The sequence below is a fragment of the Lathyrus oleraceus genome, chromosome 6 (assembly GCF_024323335.1).
Source record: "Lathyrus oleraceus cultivar Zhongwan6 chromosome 6, CAAS_Psat_ZW6_1.0, whole genome shotgun sequence".
NCBI lineage: Eukaryota > Viridiplantae > Streptophyta > Magnoliopsida > Fabales > Fabaceae > Lathyrus > Lathyrus oleraceus.
In genome coordinates this window covers 347,381,713-347,397,666 of record NC_066584.1, presented here as the reverse complement: position 1 = coordinate 347,397,666, position 15,954 = coordinate 347,381,713, and the positions used below count along the sequence as shown (strand labels likewise).

Below are 15,954 nucleotides of genomic sequence, written 5' to 3'. Positions count from 1 at the left end.
AGTGTGCTATAGCAGACCTTGCAAAATGCAGGTTGCAGCAAGTGTATGTACACACCATGGTGAGCCTTTGAATGCTAATTGATGTGCCCAGCTTTATTTGTCATTTACATGTTGTGGTGTTGGATTTGTAGACCAATTAATGGTATGTTGCTCAAGGCTTGGCTCAAGTGTGCTGCAGGATTGGGCTGGATTGTTGCAACAGGGCTAGCATGGATACTTGGCTAAAGGTTGGTCATCCAGGTGGTTTAAGCGTGTTAGCATTGCCATCGCTTATGCAGGTATGACTCTGTTGTTTGCTGCATTGATATAGGCCAAGGTTTGTGGTGTTTGCTGCAGCTTTTTATTGTAACAGGCCAAGTTAGACTTGGTTAGGCTAATGGTCGGTCACTTGATGCAGGTTGAATGCAGGTTTGACATGTGGTTTGTTCTACTGCATGTATATCTCGGAAAATGTTAATGATGTTGTTTGCCTCTTATCACGACTAGCAAAAAGTATTGCTGATACAGCTTCACTTGAATTGGTTGCTAGAGGTAGAAAAATGAAGGAAATGAAGAATGCTGGAATATTTGTAGCAGTAGAGAAGTCATCGACCGCACCAACCAGAGGGTCGGCAAATGCGGCGGCGATAAGGGCTCCAAGTAGCAGCAGCAATCCCGCTTTGACGAAAATCCATGTAGCATTCTCAACAACTTCAGTGGCTTCATCACCCTGACTGCCAACATCCAGAAGATCGTGTTCCCGCTTTGTTTCTGTGTGAAAATCACTTAAAAAAAAATTACGGTGTGTGCACCAGCATCACCACCTTGATCTTTAGAACGCTTGGCCCCTTGAAGCCATCTGGAGACTCCATTAACAAACTCTGCTTCACCAATAAGTTGATTACGAGAAGTATCAAAATCCGCCATTATTCTTGTTACTGCGTCGTCATGGTCCAGGTCAATCTCCTCGAACTGAATTCCAACAACCAGTGCTGTCATTTCACCATGAGTAAGATGTCCATCTTTATTTTCATTAATTGTTGCAAATAACTTTCTAATTACGTCTGTATCGGGTTCGCCATTATCTTTCAGAAGCTTTCCCAATGAACGCATCTTCAAATGTCTCAGAAGCCCCAAAATAACATGCTTATGTTTGATATATTCCAATTTTCGTTTTTGTATCCAGGGTTGGAAAATTTGGTAAAGGCAATACGATATCAATAAGCAGACGGAAATAACAAGACCAATCAAAACAGCCAAGTGCCTTCCAGAAGTTGAATTGAGCATTTGTGGTAGTTGAACAATCACGAATGGAATGACAGATATAACCATAATCCTTGCAGCATAACTTGTCCAAATATCCGTACTAATACCAGAACCAGTTTGACTGAATCCTCTAGTGTCTGTTGAATCTAGTGCAATTGAATCCTCAATGTCACACTTTCCTACAATCACACAAGTCCCCCATATTATTGTAAGAAGCAGCACCGTTGATCCAGCTAGCAGTCCCATTCCAACAGCTACTTGACTTTGAGCAACTTCTGCACTTCCAGGAAGCGGAAGAGTGTGTGGTTGGAAGTGGAGCGAGAGCGAGAACGAGAACGTGGAGGGGAAGTGAAAGAGAGAGACATGGTTGTTGTGTGTACTAATGGATGAGAAAAATTTGTGTTTTTGTTGTTTTATCACATGTAACAGTACCTTTGGTGTAATTTGGATATGGACATGGGTTTATTTTAGGGTTTAATGAATTTGGGTTGACTTTGGTCAAGGTTGACCAAAAAGTTAACTGTTGACCAAAAATGCCAAATTTTGTATTTTCTTATATGGAATCACATGTAATGGTTTAAAATGGATGAAAGGGATTGGAATGGTTTGAAAAATGATTGGAGATTGTTTTCACAACTGGCTTGAATGTTTGACTCTTGAGAAGAAAATAACTTGACTGATAATGTGTATGAACAAAACCATGAAATAAGACCATAAGGTTATAGTATCCATGAACCAATAACATGACTGGCAAGTGGTTAGAAACACAAGAAACTTGGTTGTTTAGATGACCCAGACCATAGAAATATCCACAATCACAACACCAAAACTTTGGATCAAAACCAATCCTCATGTAAAACCAAAGTTAGGTTAGGCCAAGCATGCCAAACAATCATAAAAAATTCAGGAGCAAAATCGGGGTATGACAGTTGCCCCTATTTAAGCGTCTTCAACTAGAGAATATGAAGCAGGATGTTCTTCACATGATCGTAGTGGGAGATGGTTAAATACTAAGAAGACCCGGATTTTGATCATGAATCCCTATGAAACAATGCCTGTCAGCATCGTCAAAGAAGCAATCTCAAAAGAAGAATCCATCTGGTACGGTGAAAATCGGTCTGAGTACCGAAACAGGAAGTTGACCTGAATACCAAAATAAATGGTAACACAGGAATACCCATGGCCTGAACGCCGCACTAAGCATCGGAATATGAGAGTATCAATGTTGGTCTGATCACCGGAAATCTGGTCTGAACACCACTTCGATCTGGAAATCGGCAACTGGCCTGAATGCCACTTCGGTCTGGATACCGGGAAAACTGGCCTGAATGCCACTTCGGTCTGGATACCGGGAACTGGCCTGAATGCCACTTCGGTCTGGATACCGGGAAAACTGGCCTGAATGCCACTTCGGTCTGGATACCGGGAACTCTGGCCTGAACGCCACTTCGGTCTGGATACTGGGAACTCTGGCCTGAATGCCACTTCGGTCTGGATACCGGGAACTCTGGCCTGAACGCCACTTCGGTCTGGATACCGGGACTACTGGCCTGAATGCCACAAGTACTTCGACCTGATCGTCGGAAACTTCTTCGATCTGAAAATCGGAAATTGGCCTGAACGCCACTTCGGTCTGAATACCGTCTCGGTCTGAACACCGGAAAATTCTTCATGTCTATCAGCATCGGCGAAGATAACAAAACAGTGATACGTGAGCCGACACGCATGCCAAAGACCCATGCTGGGGATAACAATCGAAAGATTGACCAAAGAGTGCATGAGATATATTATCTATAGCCGTCAAAACGTAGATAATACACTCGCATGGAAGATTATCCATAACCGCGTTGTAGGTTGTTAAATGGATAAACGACCGAAAAGAAAAGCAACAGGGTACCAGACTAGGTATGCAAAAGATGACCAATCAAAAGAGGATAAAGTTGCTAACTTGGAGCAAATACCCAAAAGAAAGGGGAAGACCCACTGGGGACAATACTGCTTGATCAAGGCAAGTATCCAGAGGGGAAAAGAGTATCAATACCGCAAGCTGGATATAGATAACTGCAAAGAGGGGATTACATCTACCGGTTTATAGGTAGAAAACCACAGAAAGGTAACCAGTCATCGATAGGATGAGCACAAAGGGTTAACTCCAACAAGGGGATGAAAGTGGGATTTTACAACTACCAGCTAGTAGGTAGAAAACCACAAAGATAGGACTTACAACTACCAGTTTGTAGGTAGAAGCCACAAATTCCGCTGAGGATGAGATGAATGAGTGCCGGTTAGTGAGCGATTACTCATTTATGCCCCAGGGAAGCACGGGAGACAGCCAACAGGAAGCCAATTTAGGATCGATCCAAAAAGGCAGACTGAAACAGGACTCATCCTAATGAGGAAAGAACTCAATAGGGAAAACCCATCCCGTTAGGGAGGGAACAGAAACAACCGTCATCCACGAGGATATAACTCAGTGGGGGCGCAGAAGGAAATGGTAGACGCTTTCTGCTTAAGGGGTAGACTCTACATGGAGAGATCAGACACACCCACTGCTGCTAAGGGAATGGACCCAAGCTTGCAAGATGCTGCCAACATCAGGGAGTAACACTGCTGGGGATACCCACTCAACTAAGGAGTCACTTGTTGGGAAAGCACCAACCTCTCAACCATGCTGATGAACCCAATTCTGAAACCGATCCAATGGCGCGATGCTAAACTCTTTCCAACAACCCAAACTCGGCTGGTCACCATGGCCTAGGGCTAATGGGTATGTTTGCAATGTTGATGCATGATGTATATGTTCTTATTTTCTTTTATTATTATTATTTATTTTTTATTTATCCTAATTTGTTTTTAACAGAGATAATATCAAACCATAAAAATGTTTGTTTTGTTTTTTTTATTTTAAATCTTTAGCCCGGTTCATATACTTAGCGTAGTATCTCAGTAGCAGCTGATGTTGAATGGTCTGGTGGAGAAGGGCAGTGTGTATATTCTTGAGTGGGGTGGGTTCAATACTCATGTGTGGCTTTTTTTGGCATTTTATTTCTTTTAGCTATATTATTTTTTCTTTTAGCATTTTAGTTTCTTTTTAGGTCTATGCCTTTATTACACTCATATGTTCATTTGTGAATAATGTAAAGTTGTTGTATTTTAATTCAAAACCATTTTTAAACTATAAAAATCATGTTTTTTCTCGATTTAATATCGAGCCCAGTTTTTACACCCTTGTAAGTCGATTGCTTTTTAAGCATCGCCATCGACCTCACATAGCTTACTCTTGGGCTTTCTTACAATGAGCCGGTTCCCTTACACTTACACTCATACATTGTTTATTGTTTCATTATTTCATTCTTTGATTATTTGATTCGATTATATACTTGTTTATATCTTACTTGTTTGATTAACTGTTGCCTACTTGTATGGTGTATGAGGCATATATTTATATTGCTTGATTACCATGTCAACCCCCATTCATAACAAATGTATCCCTCTCCCATGAAATGTATAATATTTATTCTTTCATTCTTTATTCATCTGTTAATACAAGAAATAAAATGAACATTCGATAACCATTTCAAAACAAGATCAAAACCTCGATCCAACGTCGAGTAATCATTTTGCTGAGTTTTTTGTTTTACACAATGCCCCATGATCATGGAAATGCTATGCACTAATGATGCAATATGCTATGCTTATCTAAATGATGAATGCATAAACACACGTCTCCTCCAGAGACAACACCGGGGAACTCCAGGAACTGTGCTGAGGATCTTATAATCACGTCAACTTCCACCCTGCTGGGGAAAGACAAACCTTGCTGAGGATGCACTCCATCGAACCCGAACTGCTTGGAGATTACCCTGCTAGGGGAGGCAACCCATTCTTATCTCTACTGGGGATGATTTTCTCCGAACCCGATCCGCTTGGGGACCTCGTTGAGGGAAAACCATCAACACAAACCCTACTGGGAAGGCAGTAACCTTCAGGCTCGCTGAGGAGACACTGATCTCAAATCTGTTAGGGAGGTAACCCTCTCACACCCACTGGGGAAATACAACTTATTGGACACGGAACACCTGTCGAGTCGCCGAACAGCGGCATCCATCGTCCACCCACCGTGTCGGCTTTCCTCTTTTGAGAACACCCAGACTCGCCTAGACTCTTCTGATTCATCTCACGAAGATCGAATTCCTGGGATTCATACAAACTTTCCAGTCCTTAGACTTTGAAGATGATTAATCCTCCAGGGTCGCCGTCACAACTCTGTCACGGGCTTTTCACCGTTCAACTATCTCTTGCCCCTGATCAGGCTCTGCAGGAGAGATCGTTAGATAAAAGCGTGCCCCAGGTATGCCCCAGGTGTTCCGATATTTCAACGCCTAAGTCACTCAAACTTCCGAATAAGATTTCCAGATTTCAACCTCATAAGCATGCATCGGAAGGGACCTCTATGTTTCAAAATGCAACTATTCTTATCAAAACGAATGGATGTTTTCGTAATCAAAACGGTAATGAAAACAAAAACAAAATTATTTGACTGAACACGCACTTTATTGACTGGAATAAAAGATGGCTCACAAACGAGCAACACACAGGAAGCAAACCCTGGAAAGAGGTGCTTGCACATAAAAGGAAAAAATTTATCCTAATGGCAACGTGAAACTGTGATCTCATCGGGTTCCAACTCAGTTACACCTCATATGTCCTCAAGACTTTCCGCACTTTCTGTCTTCTGAACAAGATGCTTCCGATCGGTCTCTGTCGGAGATTACCCAAGTCATCATGAGCACAAACGATCATGCTAGACGCAGTTGTTCGTTCCATTCCCTCTTTGCCTGGACCGCCCTTTCGGGCTTCAGTCCACCGGGATACCCTTTTTTGCCCAAGTCGCCCTTGTGGGGTTTTCGACTTGCCGGGTGTACAGTTTTTTCTTTTTATTATCCCTAACTTTTGCCCGAACCTTTTCTCTTTCTTCTTGGTTCGCCGGGATGCCCTTTTTTTGCCTGGACTCTTTTATTCTTTTTGTCCAGCGGGTCTCTCTCTTTTTTTCACGAAGTATCTTTTAACTGCGTCCGCATTCACAGGGGATGGAAAATCCTCGTCATCCATGGTCGTCAACAACAACGCTCTGTCAGAGGAGACCTTTTTTGACCACGAATGGATATTCATAACTGTATTCACTTGCCCCACGATCGTCTTGAGGAGGAAGGATCCTTTTCAACACCATATCTCTTCCCTGCTACCCACGAGGTCGCACTTCTTGGTTAACAACACGCTTCATTTACTGGGTACAACTGCCCCATAACAAGTAACTGTCAGCCTCTTTTCTCAATCAGGCTCAATGCGTTATACGGAGGCCTCATCCACTCGCCCTTTTCTATCTTCTCATCCATCCGGACTCTTTACAATGAAATCTAGCCTCCAGCAGGCAAGATCACTTCCATCCCATACCGCATGAGGAAGGCGTTGCCCTAGTAGATGCACGTACCAAAGTATGACACTCAGGATACCAACTTCGTACTCAGCCACTATCATTGGTGTGTTCGCATGTTATCGGGGAAGCACTAGCTCACTCTCTTTAAACTCTCCTTATCAGACATCAAAACCCGTTCGGATTCGGGGTCAGGCCCCTCCTCTGGGATCGGTCACTCTCAATCTTTCGATTCGAGTACCTCGAGATGTCCTCATCAGGGACTTCAGACTTCCTTGGTTGACAATCATCAGTGGACTGTTGGGCGAGATAACCATACAATACCCTCCTCTTGGTTGCTTTCTGGGAGGTATACTGAATATCGTATTCAGTCGACATCACTTGCCCTCTCGCAACCCGTCCGTTCGATGCTAGCTCCTCAAGCACATACTTGATCAGATCCATTTTGGACATCCACAAGGTGGTATGAACCAGCATACACTATCTCAATCGGCGAGCAGCCTATGCCAAAGTACATCAAGTTTTCTCGAGCAGTGAGTGTATTGTTTCACAGTCGATAAACTTTTTGCTTAGGTAAATTGCGTGCTCTTTTCGACAAGACTAGTCATACTGACTCAATACGCACCTCATAGACCCCTTAAGGGCTGTCAAGTACCAGATTAGCAGTCTTTCTTCCCCGGTAGGTATCAGAATCAGAGGTTCCTACTACTCTTTTCCTTTACATGCCCCTTGGCAGTCACCATTCCACCTGACCATTTGATTTCTTTTCTTTCTTTTTTTTTTTTTGGTTCAGGCGTTCCTAGTACTGTTCCTTCCTTTTTTTTTTTTTTTTTTTTGCAGGATCAACCTTGATTCCTCTTTCGTACGCAACATGCCTCGGCAGCTTGCTGGACAGCACTCCATAAGTGCGCTAATTCGAACTCAACAGTATGAGTTATCTCTACCTGTCAAACAACTTGATCCATCGGATGCCCCTCTTCTGTTCGGGACTTTGCCATCATGTCATCAACATGGCATTTGCTTTCACGATGAATCATATCATGAAACAAAGTCACCCTAGACTTCTGATACTTGGCACCGGCCTTCTCGATACTGAACAACATCACCTTATAACCAGAAGGTGCCCCTTGTGTGATGGACATGGTTTACGTCATATCATCTGGCAACAGTTCAATCTGGTCTCGGCCAAGAAGCCATCCATGAAGATAAACTGAGCATTAATCAACCAATACCTCGTTGTGACGTACCGGGAATTCATCTTTCAGCTTAGCTCAGCTCACATCTCGACAGTCCACACACATTCTCATCTTTCAGCACCGGTTTCCGCTTCCCTGGAGGACAGTCTTCTCTCCATGGTAACTCGTGCCTCCACAACATTGATATCCTACCTTGGTGTATCTAGATACAACCAGGCACCTATATACCATCCTATTCTTGACTTGCCTCTGAAGCGGCCTCAATATTCGCTTTCTGACCTCGGCGGTGCTTGGAGCAACAATTCTGAGCACTCCTCATGCGGTTGAATCACCTTCTCCTCTGGTTTCAACGACCCGACTAATTCCAACAAATCACAATCTTCTTCGCCTTCTCCTTCGGCATGATAGATCGAATTGTCGAAGTCATACAAAGGTGTAACCAAATTGTTATCGATGAGATCAAGAGGGTAATCACTTTTGAGATTGGAACGAGACAAGTTCAAAAGAAAAACGAAAAACATTGCCATTTTTTATATTTTTTTTTTAAACTGTAAAAAATGAAAAACAGGGAACACCGCTTTTAATCACAAAAACATCCATTTATTACTGATGCAAAACGTTGCAAAATGAAACACATGAGATGGCCCTTACAATGGACCAGTACGTTTCGGGCAAAACGTATGGCTTTCATGCAAACAACAATTGAAACACAGAAATACTACACTTCCGGATGAGTGACAATGATGCTTTTGGAGGCCTTCCAGTTGCCTGGTACGCACGACTTTATCCACAGCTCGAGCTCGCGGTCGCGGTCGATCTCTTCACTCACTGAACAAGCATGATCAGAATCCAGCATTCCTGCACTGACAAAGATGTACGGTGGACGACGTCCTCTGTTTGGGCTAGACGACTCTTGATCTGGATAACCAATCCCGAACATGTCTGCCTTTACCACTATGTCGATGATCCTGCCCCAACCTCGGGCCTCTTGGTTCTTCACCACCTCTAGAGCTTATTTATAAGAAGAAATGGACAGCTTCTTCTCTTTCTCGACAACAAGAGCGCTCTCCACCTGGACGGTTTCGATTGCTTGACTGGGTATTTCAAGTTTTCCAATGTCCATTTCTACTTCTTTCATCTTCTGGGTCGTGTCTCCCATCAATACACACCCCTCTGTGGCAACGGCCGCACAACAAATATCAATAACAGGGAAGACTCCATCCTGCACCAGAGGTTTTGGAACCACAACCAAGGGAACCTTTAGCTGATCCTCCTCAGTCATCTCCATTCCTTTCTTGACATTTTTCACCATCTTCACTTTTACAGGACCCTGCCTAGGTACCGGGTTGACATCCCCATTCATTATCTGGGCCAAGCTGATGGTCTTGGAGTCCACCATGTCTTGGACGACATGCTTGAAAGCTCTACAACCCTCAACACTGTGCCCAGGTGCCTCAGAATGGAATTCACAACTGGCATTCTCATCATAGTGTGCAGGCCTCTTCTGTTGTGCTATGGGAATCAAAATCCTTGGCCGGACTAACCCCAAATCCCTCAATCTCCTGAACAGAAGGGTGTAGGTCACAGGTGGCTCCTCAAACTAACGATCCTCCTTCTTTCTCTTCACCTGGCTCCTAGCTCTCGGTGCCTTCTGTTGAGGTGGGGGTTGTTGCGGGGGTACAGGTGAGTTACTAACAAGAGTGGTTACAGCAACAGCATAAGGATGATAACGATCCTTACTGCGTTCTTTCTTTGTTGGCACACCACTTGACTCAACCTCCTTTTTGAGCGGACCACTGTCAGAGAGTTTCTTTGCTACCGAGCCAGAGGGATTTGTTACATCGGATGATGGAGCCTTTCCCTGAACTTTCTCCTTGATCATCCAGGTCTCAATCCTTTCCAATCTCTCAGACATGGCTTTCTGCCCCAAGGCAAGCCCTTGCACAATACTGAACAATCCCCTCATCATCTCTTTTAGCTCAAGGATATCGGCGTTGGGAAGATCCATCAGCTTGGATGAGTCTGACTGTATGTCTGAATGGAAGAGCTATGCGCACCGGTTGACACCTACAAAACAGCAAATGGGTTAGTATGACTCACGCATGCAATGTCTATCCGTACCAGGAATATTCCTTTGATTTTGGTTTCACAGAGACAGATAATTTTCCATCAATAACATTCTGACATCTGGATATCTCTCAACCAGAATCTTAATCAAAAAGTGGACCCTGAGTACGGATAGACGCGAGTTGAATGCAGATGAATGCGATGCAAATGCATGGATGCAGGTCACTGTGCCGTCAAGCCATCTGAAGACCCATTCTCTGAACTAGTCACAGTCATCGGGACTAAGTCACCATAAATCCGACTTGGGGAGTTCCGAAATAAACGGAACTGGAGATTACATCACTATCATCACGGGAACATCCACTGAACGGATGACAGTCAGATCCTCTGAACAAGTACTTACAAATTCAACCCGGGGATCCGAAATAAACGGAACCCATTGATAAACCACGGACATAACTCCGGCGTCCCAGAAATAAATGTCCATAAATTTGGCTGAACCAAAGTCACCATCACAGCACCACTGGCAGAAACCGTATCTGTAGAGATCAAACCCTCCCCTCACTGGTAGGTTCTAAGAACAGAAGTTTGTCAGCTTCAGCCCTTCAGTCGAGAATAATACGTTTACCACTGAAGGTTTGGCATTATTACGGGATAAAAAACCTCTACTGACTCCCCTCAACAGGACATCCTAAAGCAAGTTCCCAGTCTCGGGGTCCTCGGATTGACCAGCGAGAATGCGCCCACCAGAGCTAACATAATCACGTCTCGGAGGAGAGGCCTCGACTGAGTTCTCGGAAAATGGTCACCAGAGTCGACAATTTCTAGAGGAACATCATGTCGTTTCGGAACATCCGTAAGACATAATATATCCAAGAGAAACCTCGTCTGGGTGTGGTTCTTCACGAACGACTTAACGTAGCAACATGCCACGCAAGCCTCATGAACATCCACTCTAAAATCTGTGTGTACACTCAAGCCTGGGTAATGGGCTTACCTCTCATAGAACACCCCACCCCAACAAACAGATAAACGGCAGCAGATACAGCAAACATATGTACATGAATGCAATAAGGTAAAGCAGGTAAATGCTGAAAATAAATAACTGTACAAAAGAATAAACACCCAATAAACAAGAAACCTACAAAAGCTAGGAGGGACTCGCTTAGGGAAACCACGTCCCCAGCAGAGTCGCCAGCTGTCGCAGCCTGAAAAATACAGTGGTGCGAAAAAACAACCGGCGAGAAAGAAATGACAGAAGAGTCGCCACCGTGCGTTATTTATCCCAAAGGAGGGAAAGGAAATGCTCGAAGTAAACCTGGAGAAAAGGAAAGGAAAAGACAAGGTCTCGCAACCAAATTTGGGGTTCGGGAGTCGATTATGCGAAGGGAAGGTATTAGCACCCCTACGCATCCGTAGTACTCTACGGGATCCACTCTTGTTGTTTCTTGTCTAAAGGGTGTGTGTTTATCTAATGTACTATTTACTAAAAGAAAAGGGGTCAAAGAAATGACTCGCACGGATGTCGCATCCACTGCATACGTATCTCATCTGAATATGAGAATCAGAGTCTTCGTAGCTCGGCTACCTATGGGTTAAGGATAAGTGTGCTCGCTAAGACATCGCGTCTTATGCCTACGTATCTCAACGGGAATGAGAATCAGAGCAAAACGTAGTTCAAACTAACTACGGGAATAAGGGTCTCGATTGCAACTAGGGCAAGAGAAAAGGAAAGTCTCGATCGCAACGAGGGCGAGAGAAAGGATCGCAACGAGGGCGAAAGAAAACAAGGATTAATTGTTAGTCGTTAGTCAAACTCGGCAAGACATCGCATCTTGTGCCTACGTATCTCATCTGAACATGAGAATCAGAGTTGCCGTAGTTCGACTACACACACGCCAAACAAACAAACACACAAGCAGGCAAACATGGAGCCTGAGTGCCAATCACTGGACTTACATCAGCATCCGAACCAAAACACACACAAAAAGGCAAACGTGGAGCCCGAACGCCAATCACTGGACTTACATCGGCATCCGAACCAAAACACACGCACACTGGAACCCGAATGCCACTCGATGGACTTACATCAGCTTCCAAGCACACAACAACCAAACAAGTTAACAGGGAGTCGGGAACTCGAGCCTATAACTGTCAAGCACACACACAAAAAGAAAGAAAAGGGTGCCCAGAGAGATCTCGCACGATCTCCTGCCTACGTACCTCATCTGGTATGAGAATCAGGGCGACGTAGTTCCCCTTCATAGGGGTTGCCATCTGAACATGGACTTACAAAGGAAGACACCAGTTGTGTCAAAGGAGAGTGGGCAATATGTTCACGTCCTAGCAGTAGGTGTCGCAGCTCGCTGAATCGAGTCATAGGCAGTTACCTCTTTGTAATAGAACGGACTACATGCCACAAGATCGGAGACGCTCGGAAAGGTCTAGAAGAAATGGGGAAGCTCTGCCCTAGAGTTGTCATGCAATGTGTACTTAAGTGTTTAGGATTTACAAATGGGAATATCTACCTAATGTTAGCATGCAAAGAATATGGGAATCCTACATATGTTATCATACAAAGGGTTCTATCTAATGGGTGCTACTTAATCGGAACAAGAGTTGACGAATGGAGAAAGGAGCAAGGAGAAGGGTTAGGGATAAGGGTAGATGGCGATGCATGAAGCAATCGACTTACAAGGTTGATGGCGATGCATGAAGCAATCGACTTACAAGGTTGATGGCGATGCATAAAGCAATCGACTTACAAAAGGGTGGATGAATACATGCTGGTTCTGTTAGGTTTTGAAAAAAATGATTACTCGACGTTGGATCGAGGTTTTGATCTTGTTTTGAAATGGTTATCGAATGTTCATTTTATTTCTTGTATTAACAGATGAATAAAGAATGAAAGAATAAATATTATACATTTCATGGGAGAGGGATACATTTGTTATGAATGGGGGTTGACATGGTAATCAAGCAATATAAATATATGCCTCATACACCATACAAGTAGGCAACAGTTAATCAAACAAGTAAGATATAAACAAGTATATAATCGAATCAAATAATCAAAGAATGAAATAATGAAACAATAAACAATGTATGAGTGTAAGTGTAAGGGAACCGGCTCATTGTAAGAAAGCCCAAGAGTAAGCTATGTGAGGTCGATGGCGATGCTTAAAAAGCAATCGACTTACAAGGGTGTAAAAACTGGGCTCGATATTAAATCGAGAAAAAACATGATTTTTATAGTTTAAAAATGGTTTTGAATTAAAATACAACAACTTTACATTATTCACAAAATGAACATATGAGTGTAATAAAGGCATAGACCTAAAAAGAAACTAAAATGCTAAAAGAAAAAATAATATAGCTAAAAGAAATAAAATGCCAAAAAAAGCCACACATGAGTATTGAACCCACCCCACTCAAGAATATACACACTGCCCTTCTCCACCAGACCATTCAACATCAGCTGCTACTGAGATACTACGCTAAGTATATGAACCGGGCTAAAGATTTAAAATAAAAAAAACAAAACAAACATTTTTATGGTTTTATATTATCTCTGTTAAAAACAAATTAAGATAAATAAAAAATAAATAATAATAATAAAAGAAAATAAGAACATATACATTTTGCTGATTTTTGTGTTAAAAATGAAATAAATGAAATAAATAAAAAAAAGAAAAGAAAAAACAAGAAAATGGAAACGGAGAACACAGAAGCAGCTTCATCATCCTCGTCCTCCCCATCTGCTTCACACAAAGAACCTCAATGAAATCTCTCTCCGCTCTCGAAAACGCTCATCAACTCTCACAATCTCCCTTACACCAAACCTCACATTTCTCTCAATCTCACAATCGCTCGTACCTCAGCACCTCACTCGCATCTTTCCGTCTCTCACACGAATCCCTCTCTCGCTCTCAACGAACCCCTCTCAATCACTCTCAGCTCTCACAATATTTTCAACAGCAAGCACATGAGAAAGATAAAAAGAAAGAAAGAGAAGTACTTACAAAGCGTCACGGCGGTGGTGGTGAAGGACGCGAAGAAGCTGGCCTCCAGGTAATTGATTTTGGGATTTTAGGGTTTTTCCGCCTCTAGCTCTCTGTTGTTCTCTCTTCTTGGATTAGGGTTTTCTTTTGGTCTCTTTTCCGCCTCTAGGTCTCTGTTGTTGACTGATTCATTCTCCTTTTATATTCTCTGAATTAGGGTTTCCAATGGGGTCTTTGTTGTTCAAAAGGAGTGTTTCTGCAAAGCACTTTGGATGCTCAGACACAGAATTACCCTATCCATGTTAGATTCAAGAAAAGGTATCCTTCACAAACTTTCTTCTCTGCTTTGACCTCATACCAATTTGGAATGTTTTTGGACTTTGCCCTCTGACTGTTGGTTAATGGTTTTGCACTTTAGGTTTTGCAAATTGACTGATTAATGTGTCCCTTTTTACCGCAGTAAAAAATGGTGAGCTTGGTTTGACTTGGGATAATGGATATTTTGAAGAGTGATTGTTAATGGTTTTAATGCATAGACTGGCTGCAGTAGGTGACATGATAAACTGGAATTAGGAGATGAGGTTATCAGATCAAAAGTAATCTGCTGAAATGGTAATTGTTAAAGGCAAGTGTGCTTGTGCTTTGGTTTTCTTTGAATTGTTATGGCTAAAGTTAGTGGTTGAAGAATGATGAATGAAATTGTGGCAGATGGTTTTGTTGTAGGTTTGGAATAAGATGTTGTTTTGGTGCAGGTTCCTTGAATGATGGCAGGTCAGTGGTAGGTGGTTGTCATGGTTATGTGATGGGTATATGCTTGCATCATGACCTTGACATGTGATTATGCATTATTGACTTGATGTTGCTGATGCTGTCAAGGTTGGAACTGAAGGTTAGCTTTCCATGCTATTGGTTTTAAATTGGAGTCAATTTGTGAATATTATGCCTGCTGTTAACTTTGTGGTTTGTTGCAGGTTTAAGTTAGGCTAGATTGAGACTGGTTAGGACCTGAACCAAGATGTGTGGTCTAGTTCTACATTGTGTTGCTGACCTGCTCCTACTGCCATTGTCCATGATACCATAGTTGATGCACCTTATGCTGCAAACTACTGCAAATAACTGGTGATGGTGGACTGTATTGTGTCCCCTAACCAGGCTGTCATAAACCTCTTGAGTTGGCCATGGAGATTGAATGATGTTAGATAATCTGCACCAGTGTGGAATGTTGTAGGCTACTAATATGGGCCCTTGCAGCAGATGATTTCCCTATGCTTTCCTCAGAACCATGAGCATGCCGTTCATTTTTGGACCAACAGTTAGCTGGAGAACACTCAAGCACATTGTTGATAGCAAATCCACTTGGACTCCCATATATCCTTTCATTCTGACCACTCTCATGAGTTTTAAGGCTGCCAGGTAAAGGTGGAAACAAACCATTTTGGAACCAAGGATCATAACCACTTGAAACCGCAACAGGGCCAAAGCTCTTGCCACTATTGTTACCATTAAGGAAAAAAAACATTCTATGCAGAATAGCCACTGGAAATTATGTTATCGGTGATGGTTTGGCTTCTGTGAAGAGAGTCTTTCAGGAACGATGCTCTTTCTCGGAGAGCAACCATGGCTTGAGGAATTCCCATTGTGAGCGATTTTTTAGTATTTTTCTATCATTTTCTCGTTTCTATTTGGTTTTACAGTAGGTAGCATCATGATTAGCATGGATTGATGCTTCAATGTGTGAAGTTGTTCTTGCATTGCAGGTTGGTTCTTGTGTTGAAGTACTCATGACTTGTGTTTTGGATACTTGTTTGCACTGCAGTTCTGGATTAAGCCTGCTTTAAGTTGCAGTTTTTGTTGATTGGCTTCCGTTGTTGTAGGTTGGAAGCGGCTTCTGGACCTGCGTTTCGTTGCAGCAGGAAGTGTTGGCTGCTAAGCCTTATAGCCGTTTCACACTGTGTTGGCTTGTGTTTTGGGATTGTAACTGAGTTTAGCAGCACAGGTAGCAGTAAGGTGC

At 42.9% G+C, this 15,954-nt stretch overlaps 1 pseudogene; it reads right to left on the bottom strand.

Annotated features, from left to right (window-relative positions):
* Positions 1-427: 427 nt before the first annotated feature.
* Positions 428-15,580, bottom strand: LOC127095572 (sodium/calcium exchanger NCL-like; annotated as a pseudogene).
* Positions 15,581-15,954: the final 374 nt, after the last annotated feature.